Source organism: Mus pahari, chromosome X, assembly GCF_900095145.1.
Source record: "Mus pahari chromosome X, PAHARI_EIJ_v1.1, whole genome shotgun sequence".
In the NCBI taxonomy this organism is placed as follows: Eukaryota; Metazoa; Chordata; class Mammalia; order Rodentia; family Muridae; genus Mus; species Mus pahari.
Window position 1 is genome coordinate 101797450 of NC_034613.1, and position 10333 is coordinate 101807782.

Genomic DNA, 10333 nt, shown 5'->3' on the forward strand with positions numbered 1-10333 from the left:
TTATTATAATTCGTTCTCTCTCAAAATACCCAAGTTTTTATCCCAGAACTCACATGAAATGACTACAAAGCACCTATAACAGCAGATATTGAACTGACTGGCTGAGTCAACTTGCCTTTTTGATCTTTCTTCTGGAAATCTATTTCAGAACAAGGATTCCATATTCTTGAGCTAAAACATGTAGTTAAGATGGTGGCAAGGATATGAGAGTAGTTGAAGGAAAGGAAACCGTGTTCAGAGTATATTGTATGAGAAACTTTATTTTCATTTGTAAAAAGAAAAAAATGTTTTGTAAATGAACTTCTATTACATAAAATAAGAAAAATAAAAAGACGATATACAGAGTAAGTTTCTAGTTATTGTTTTAAACCCTGATTATATACTTATGTATTTATTTACAATAATTCTTTGGACTAGAATTTTAAAAAGAATTTATATCTTCACGCTTTGCATGCATGCATATTTTTGTACCACATGTGTGCTTGGTGATCATGGATATTAGAAGAGGGCATTATTGGATCATCTAGAACTGGAGTTACAAATGCTAGTGTGCTATACTGGTACTGGGAATTGAACCCACATTCTCTCAATGAGCAAATGAAAGTCCAAATCTTGTATCTCTATGTCTGACATCAAAAAGGTTTGGGATTGCTCTATCCCACTAAAGTTGCTGCCTGAACCATACCTTTAACTCTTGGGCCTTTTCTATTCCTGGTATGCTATTGGTGGTGGATTTTGTGGTCTTCAAATTATATTAGATTCTCTACTATCATGAATGCAACACTGACACTGAGACTGTTTCTTTTCTTTTTCTTTATATTTTAAATTAGATATTTACTTAATTTACACTTCAAATGTTGTCCCCTTTCCTGATTTCCCCTCTGAAACCCTTCTACCCCCTACTTATTTCCCCTGCTCACCAACACTCCCACGCCCTCTTCCTGGCCCTGGAATTACCCTATACTTGGGCATAGAGCCTTCACAGGACCAAGTGCCTATCTTCCAATTGATGACTGGCTAGGCCATCCTCTGCTACATATGCAACTGGAGCCATGAGTCCCACCATGTCTACTCTTTGGTTCGGAGCTCTGAGGGTACTGGTTAGTTCATAGTGTTGTTCCTCCTATGGGACTGCTAACCTCTTTAGCTCCTTGTGTCCTTTCTCTAGCTCCTTCATTCGGGACCCTATGCTCTGTCCAATGGTAAGCTGTGAGGATCCACCTCTGTATTTGTCAGGCACTGGTGGAACCTTTCCAGAGACAGCTATAACAGGCTTCTGTCAGTAAGCACTTCTTGGCATCCACAAAAGTGTCTGGGTTTGGTGACTGTATATGGGATGGATCCCCCGGTGGGGAAGACTCTGGATGATCATTCCTTCAGTCTCTGCTCAACAATTTGACCCATTCACAAAAGAACATACATGGTATACACTCACTGATAAGTGGATATTAGCCAAGAAGCTCGGAATACCCAAGATACAGTTCACAAACCACATGAAACTCAGGAAGAAGAATGACCAAAGTGTGGATACTTTGATCCTTCTTAGAAGGGGGAACAAAATACCCATTGAAGGAGTTACAATGAGTGTTTCTTTTCAAATGGCTTCTTAGCCTCTGTTAAGTACTTCCAGCATGACATGTGGTACCAAGCTCTGAGCTTTTACTGAAATTACATTTATACATTCTAAAGACCTTCTGCTGCTTCAAAATGCTAAGCCTCAGCTGTTCATTCCATGATCCCTTGAATCCTGTAATATTCATGACACCAAAACTAGTAACACTTGGAAGACTTACACATTACTAAGTTCTTTTGCCTGTATGATATATAGCTTTGTTCTATTTTGGATAGCAGCTTCCCTGCGCTGTCCAGAATATTTTATTTCAATGACAACACTGGTCTTATTTTGATCACAGTGTATTTTTCAATCTCAACTATCCAGCATCTTTTATTCCACTAAAGCTAAGGTTTCACTTAAGTGAGGTTGGTATCTTTTTAATCCCTGCCAATTTATTAGAACCAAATGTCCAGAAATCACATATTCTTGGCTAAAAGGTCACATGAGTAGCTCTTGTATAATCTTTGATTTCCTTTGCAACATCTGAAGTCAGGCCTCTAGTTTCTGTACCTTTCTCAAATTTATCTTCCAAGATCCCACAGAATAGCCCACTGAGCTCAGAATACTCAATGATGTATCTAGCCTAGTTTAGAACACTTCTCTAATCCTCAACAAAAGCAACATATCCGTTTCTATCATAGCCATACCATACTCCTAGTACCAATTTCTATTTTAGGTAATGTTTCTATTTCTGTGATAAACATCATGAACAAAAGCAAATTGGGGAGGGAAGTGTTTATTTCATCTGTTAATTTCATTATAGCAGAATGTAGGCATGGCAACAAACAGCCAATGGCTGGAATGGAAAGTTGTATCCTCATATGTAAAAGCAAAGCATGAAGCAAAGAGAGTGAATTAAAAGACTGTAGAGACTTTTAGTCCCAAAGACTAACCTTAGTTAGGCAAGGATACAGTACGTCTTAAACACCCTGAAAGTACATCAACAACTAGAGAGCAAATCTTTAAATGCTTGAGAAAATGAGGGGCATTTCTCATGTAAACCACCACAACATCTTATTATATTTTATCATGTAAGCACTCAGAACATATATCTCAAGGCTATATACTTATAGTATAGTCAAATTCATAAAGAGTAAATTAATTTTAAGCCTTTCAAACAAATATGTAAAGATCTTACACTATTTAAATCTACTACTATTCTTTTAAAAATGTTTATTTGTTGTGTCTCACATAAAAAGCCCATGTTGTGTTACAATTCACAGTTCATCGGTTTCAGCATTTTAAATTTTGGGTTTACAGGCCTGAACTATGAGTTTCCCACTCACAATATTTCCTCATGAATGGGATGTTTCAAAATATTATTCACATAAAACACAATAAAGTTATCCAGATGAATTTAGCAATCACACAAAAATTGGAATTATTATTCAGAAGCCCAATCAGTCAACCAGGCTGTAGGATCATATTCTAAAAGCATATGTGGAAAATATTTTTCTTAGATATTTTACTTTTACTTTTTAATGCCAGTTTGTATCCTTTAGGGAATATTTTCAAAGCCAAAGTTCATCCTAAAATATAGTTATAATGTTATGCTTCTTGATTTCTGTCTAATACATCATCATAGGAGATGGAAAAGATTGCTACCCAGGTGCTTGCCACTAAGACCGAAGACCTGAGTTCAATGCCCACAACCCAAGTGGTGGAAAGGAGAATTCAACTCTCACCTGGTGGCATCCTCTGACCTCCACACACATGACTCACACATAAAAGAAAGCACATACATTTAAAAAAATAAATCCATACATTAAAATGTTATAGTTAATGCAGACATTTTAAATAAGAAAATCTACTTTGCATATTTTTGTGTTTCTTCACATTGTCCAATTTACTAATCTACAAGACAAATGTGCAAACAAAACAGCTCTGATATTTTGACCCTGATAATTTCTGACAAAGAAAATTTCACTTCTACAAAAAAAAAAAATTGCTGATGGCATAAAACAAAGAAAGCTTCAAATACATGAGAACATTTCATAAAGTATTAACTTCGTTTCAAGATAACAGTCACAATTTTGAGTAATAAATCCTAATGGCAGAAAATACTAGAAATAAAAGCACCCAAAGTCTGGAAACTACTGAATAAATTGTCTTTGATCATATTTTTGCACATTTATAAAGTCCATGTGTTCTGTACATATATTCTTAGATATATAGCCTTTCATTGGTTTGTTTTGGACTTTCCATGGATATACTCATAGAAAATTAACTTTTCCTGTAGGCTAGAGGTGGGATTTCATATATACCTTTTCCTGGGATAGGGTGGGTCTTGATCTTGCACTGACTTGCACTTTTTGTCATAATCTGTGTGAATTTATACACGCACCTCCATGTTCTTCCTAGAAGATACTGTTTTGTTGTAGTCATGTACTGTCTCTGGCTCTTACTAGTATTCTGCCTCCTCTTTTATAACAATGTTTCATGTTTTGGAGAAGGGCATGTAATAAAAATGTCCCATTTGAGGATGAATGTTCTGCTGTTTATTATTTTCTGCATCTTAGCCCGTTGTGGGACTCTGGGTTAATTACTGTGCACTACAAAGAGAAGCCTCTCTAAAGAAGATTGAAATGCACTATTCTTCAGATAAAATCACAAGTCATCAGGAATCAGTTTAATGTATGTCTGATTTGAAGAATAATATTATTGTGTTCAGTTCTGAAGTCTATGAATATATCCATAGGTTTTTAACATCAATACTGGTACCAAATATGAAGTTCATTTTGTGAAGTGAGACTTAAATCCAATAAGAAAGTGGTTAGCTACTTAGATGATATTTGTGTCACTGTTGTTCCAAATGGACATGGCTTGCCAAGTCAGTCCTTATGTAGCTTACAGTGTTCCTATCTGGGTAAAACTAATGATTACCTTTTTCTTCTATCCAATAGGGACATTTTTATATTGTAATATTATTTTATATTTTGAACTCATTTTGGACAAAAGTATGAGCTATAATCCCTTAAAGTTTTTATAGATAAGTACATAAATAGATACATAAAACTAGATAAATGGATGGTGGTTTGATGGATTGATCAATAGATGCCTTTTATCACAGATATTTTTCTGAATATGTGTTATATGCCTAGGCGATACTAAATTTACTTCAATTCAAATAGAATAAGTCTATCTCCAGATAACACAAAATTGTTTGATTCTTTTCCCATATTTGAGTATAGTTCATACTCAATTCATAGCTTTAGTACATTAAAGGATATTTATATGAAACAACCTATTTCTGAGACATACTAATTTCCCTTGATCTGCACTTGAATGGCAAATTTTGTTCTGGATCCCTATTTCCCTGCAGTTGATCCTTGCATATGTCTTTGCTTAGAAGCACAGTAGTGGTAGGATGATTCACTGTTGCATGTGGATGAAGTGATTTCACTCTAATGCTGTCACAGAACAGATAAAACACTCACTTGATAAATAGAGACAGATTGAAAGTCCTGGATGACAATTTTTGTGACACTTGAGTGCAAGTGGACTGAATTGAAGCAGCTACTTTATTTTTTACTTCAGGTCTCGGGGATTTGTTTTCAATTTCATATGAATAGTTTTCAGAATTGTTTGAAATGAGACAAAACTATTTTTCTGCAATTTATTAAAAATTGTTTTTAGCTTCTAATCATAGTTCTTATGTAAAATACAGTATGTGAATTTACTATTCTATATGTATATTATAGTATATTTATTTTATGAATTATTTTACTTAAGAATGTGATTTTTGTAGTCAACTTATTATAAGTGATTTATTATCATGATTATTATTTATATTGTGTAATTTTGATAAGTACTTGTATAATTTATATTTCATTAGATATTAAGGTATAACTATATTCTAATACATATGTTTTAGTGCATATAGAGAGATGTACACATACACACATGCATACATGTGCACACACACACATAGTTTATTTATTGTATAAGAGAACATACAAAATGTCTTTTAACAATGCTTAGCACTTGTCTAATTATTCTTTTGTTAATTTTGAAGGATTTATTCCTTTGATATTATAAAGACTGACAATGAAATTGTTTTCTTAACTTTAGGTTTTAAATATTAAAATGTTGAATTTTTTTTTCTGTCTTTCATCATGCCACTTGTTTTTGTTTTTGTTTTTTAATTTCATGAGGTTTACTATTGCTGTCTTCTTGTTTTGTTGTGCTTAGAGTATTTTTCTTTTGTATATTCCAGGACAAAGATATCTTATCCTTTTAAAAAAGATGCTTTTACCTTTTTACCAAAACAAATATGCAATTTTCATTTGTTTTTGTTTTTTCTGCTCTGTCCTCATGGACTCTACTATTCAGTATTAAATGGATGTAATCATAGTGGATATGTTTATCTCATTTGTGAAATAAAAAAAATACATTGGTAATTGTACTCTTTAATATTCTTAACTTTTTCATCATGAATGTATTTTTGATTTCTGTGTCTAGTGAGATTATTATAGGATTTTAAATAGTTTTTGATAAGATATATTACTAATACATTTCCAATAGGAAACCAATTCAAAATGCTTGGGAAAATTCTACTAAATATTGAGATACAATAATTTTCATATTATTATACTCATTACTTGGGAAAATTTGGAAATATTTAATGGGAAACTTGATCTACAATTACCTGAAAAAACACTGAGGTAGACTGCTCATGATAAAAATTTGCTTGACAAAAAGAACGATGCTGGGATGAGAGATGGGATGAAACTCAGTGATGGAGAGAGCACTTGCCTAGCTTGTGTGAAGCTCTAACATTAATCATAATCATCTCAAAAAGAGGAAGAAAAACAAGGTATGTGTTCATGAACAAACTAAGTAAAGACTATGTGGAAAATACATTTTTGAGATTCTTCTTTACATGGCTGCTCCATGCAACTTCACAATCAAATATGCATTTCAAACTAAGTGTGCAAATCAGTTTAGGCAGAAGTTAACAGTTTCAGAGGCTTAAGGCTGGATGGCAACTAGATTGTTGAAAAAAACTTTATTATCTAGATATTTGGTAAATGAATTAAGATTATGCCATAATGGAAAACATAGTCTAGTAGAGCATTCAAAAATTAACTCATTAACATGAACTATCATTAGACAGAAAGTAGGTAGTGATGAAAGAAATGAAAAGTTGAAGACAGAAACTGATATTGTTGAGCTGACTTTGTGTAAAATAATTATATTTATTTTGCATAAGTGAATTATAGGGTAGTATACTATATGTGTCTGGGAACTATTTTCTCTGTCATCTCTTAAATATAATAGGCTCATAAATTCATCCTTATAGAAAAGTTAATTAGACACACTAAAGGAAGACCAATAAGATTGTTCCTAAGTAGAAAGTAAAGCACAGAAGGTGCCATGGTGATTTGAAAGGAAGTCTGAGACATGAGGCTAGGATGTGCTTCCTAGGTAAAATTTCAGGAAATTTATATAACAGAAACTAGATTTAGGTTTGCACTATTAATCTAATGGGAGGAAGACTTCAGAACTTCAGAATAAATTCAAAATGCTTCATGACGAAAAGTGATCCCAGGACACTGCAAACTAGTCTTTATAATCAGGTAGACTAATTTCTTGTAGAACTGACTTTGAATTCTTGAAGAAATGTCTTGAATCTCAGAACACTTAGACTCCATTAATCGCTGTTGAAGGACTAACAGCACCTAAACTGGTTATTGTATTATGGTTCTAAGATGAATTAACATCATCTACTTTAGTAGAACAATATCAGAAGCAACACTTTTGGGATCCAAGGTGAGTGGGTTATCTCTATGTGCTTAAGTAACAACCTGATTTCATGAAATAAGTGATCAGTGATGAAATAGTAGTAATATAGACATAAATTGAATCTAAATGTATTTAATTTTCCTCTTTGAGACACAAAATGAGAATTTCAGTGCTTAGTTTTTTGTCTGGCAAGCTTATGTATTATTTCCAATATGTTTGCCTGTGCCCTAATAATTTGGTTTGAAAAAAAAATACTATTCTTTTTCTGGGCACAAAGCAAAATGGCAAAATGGCTAAATTTCATGGGGAAAAATTTATCCCATTCAAGAGTCATTGTTGTACAAGTATGTTATAATGTATTTTTTCTTTGACTTGTTGCACTAGAAATTAGATTTTAACTTGGGTCTGAGAGGTGGTTCAACTATGATTAGGTCCTTGTAAATCATGTTATGTTAAAATAATTATTTTCTAAGAAATACTTTTTTTTAAAAAAAATTCATCTATGATTTGGGGTATCATTTCTTTACTCCACTCCTCTTTCAAACTCAGCTATAAATTTTGTTTCCATTTCTTTTTTTCCACTGTTAAAGGTTTATTTGGTGTTTTCATTGGCATGACACTTGAGTGTTTGGTTCCATTATCTGTATGTATATCTTATATTTTACATAATATTGCAATGCACACTACAGACACATATAATACATAAAATATCTTGTAGAACATTTATGCACAAGATATACATAATGGACATACACACTGGAGCCAGATTATGACTAACTGGGAATTTGTTGGCCTAGGCATGTTTGGTGAGGGTGCATAGGGCAGCAATGTAGCAGGCTCACAGGGTAATTGAAGCCTTCACAGTTGGCAGTGTGTCTTGGAGAAAGTGGGACTGCCACATTAACCAGGTTATCGCTACATAAGTACCACTTAGCTGCAGGGTAAAGCTGTGGGAACTGAGAGGTTCCCCAAACCACTTCAACACCATTGTACTGACCACAGCTCAGATGAGAAGGCTGTGGTCTCCCTAGAAACCCTGCTGCAACCTGGACAGTGAAGTGCTAGGACACTGGGAAGAATTTAGAACTGCAGCTCCTTCTGGATTACCCAGAGGGTATTCAGGTGGGCCTCTTCTTCAGGAGTCAGTGTCATCTTCACAACATTGGAGATTCCATTTTGTTCCAGGATACATGGGGCACTGAGGAAGATATCATCATTGATTCCATAGAGACTCTTAATCATGGTGAAAATGGGATGCATGTGCCTAAGTTTCTTCATTATGCTCTCGGCCAAGTCTGCCACAGAGAGGCCAATGGCCCAGGATGTGTAACCAATCAGCTTGAACACCTCATATGCACTGTCTACCACCTGCTTGTGAACCTCCTTCCACTGCTCCTTGTCTGCATCAGTGCCCAGTTCTGGGTTTAGAGACTTCTGGGAGACGCTGGCAACATTCACACTATTCTACACAGGCACACTGGAGTCTCCATGTTCTCCCAGGACCCAGATGTGACAGCTTAGTGGGTGAACCCCAGTCTTTCTCCCATCAGATAACGGAACCGAGCTGAAGAGCTGAATCCAGTTGCAACCACTTCCAATAACTTGGCTTTTGGGAAAGCCACTGATTTTACAAGCCACTTAGGTCAAGATGTCCACTGGATTTGAGACAATAAGCAGCTTGCAGTGTAGATTGTACTTCACAAAGTTCAGAACGATGAACTTGAAGATGTTCACAATTCGCTGGACGAGATTGAGTTGGCTCTCTCCCTCTTGCTGTGATGATGACCAGCTTGAAGTTTGCAGTTACACAATAGTCTTTGCTAGAGATAATTTTTGGTGTTTTAAGGAAGAGGCTACCATCATCTCACCCTTTAGTTTGTCTTCCATGACATCAGCAAGGGCAAGCTCATCTGCTAAGTCCTTCATAAAGCTACTGATGGTACAAGCCATTCCAACAGCACCAACCCCAATAACAGTAATCTTGTTCTGGGTGACCTGTTCTTCCTTAAGAAGATTCACAATCAGCTGGTACTTAAGGGTTGCTATCTTGGACTTTGAATCTTTTGAGACCACTAGTGCATGATGGGGGCGATAGGCAAGTAGAAGCAGCGTGGCCTGGGATTGGCAACAGTGACTTCAACACTTTGTTTCCATTTCTGAGAAAGATTCAAACATCCTCCTTTGTCCTGTCCTTGTTATTTGGCTTCTTTGAGTTTGTTAGTTATCTTGAAATTTATGTCTAATATCAACTTATAAGTGAGTACACACTATGCTCCAGATGCCAACCTACTTCGTCCACACCCAGAGACAGCTTGAGCTTCAGGACTTCTGACACAGCCAGGATTACAAATGAGGTCCCAACCCTGCCTCAGTTCTAGAGCTCACTGGGGCCCTCGCCAAGCTGTAGTCACATGTTCCTTCTGGTTTGCCCATTATGCTCCAGCACACTCTCCACACCACACACATCCAGAGACAGCCTGAACCTAGGGTTCTTTAACATAGCCAGGCTCACAGAACAGGCCCTTCAAACCCCCTCCCATACCCAGAGAGAATTTGACCCAGTGGGGCTCAACATACCAGACACAGAAGAGGGACAGGCTCTAATCAGAGACAGCAAGTGCAGGTAACACCAGAGATAAAAAGATGGAGAGAGGCAATTAAGTGTTTAAGCAATAGAAACCAGTACTTCTTGGCAACATCAGAACCCAGTTCTCCCACCAAATCAAGCACCTGATACCCCAACACACCTGAAAAGCAATATTCAGATCTAAAATTATATCTCATGAAGATGTTAGAAGAACTTAAGGAGGACATAAATTACTCACTAAAAGAGATACCAGGAGAACACTGGTAAACAAGTACAAGCCCTTAAAGAGTAAACACAATTAAAGAGCTGAAGGAATTAAACAAAGCTGCCCAGGATCTAAAAATAAAAATAGAAACATTAAGGAAATCACAAAGGGAGACAACCCT

At 35.6% G+C, this 10333-nt stretch overlaps 1 pseudogene; it reads right to left on the minus strand.

Moving 5' to 3' along the window:
* Positions 1–8440: 8440 nt before the first annotated feature.
* Positions 8441–9793, minus strand: LOC110314472 (annotated as a pseudogene).
* Between the last annotated feature and the right edge of the window lie 540 nt (positions 9794–10333).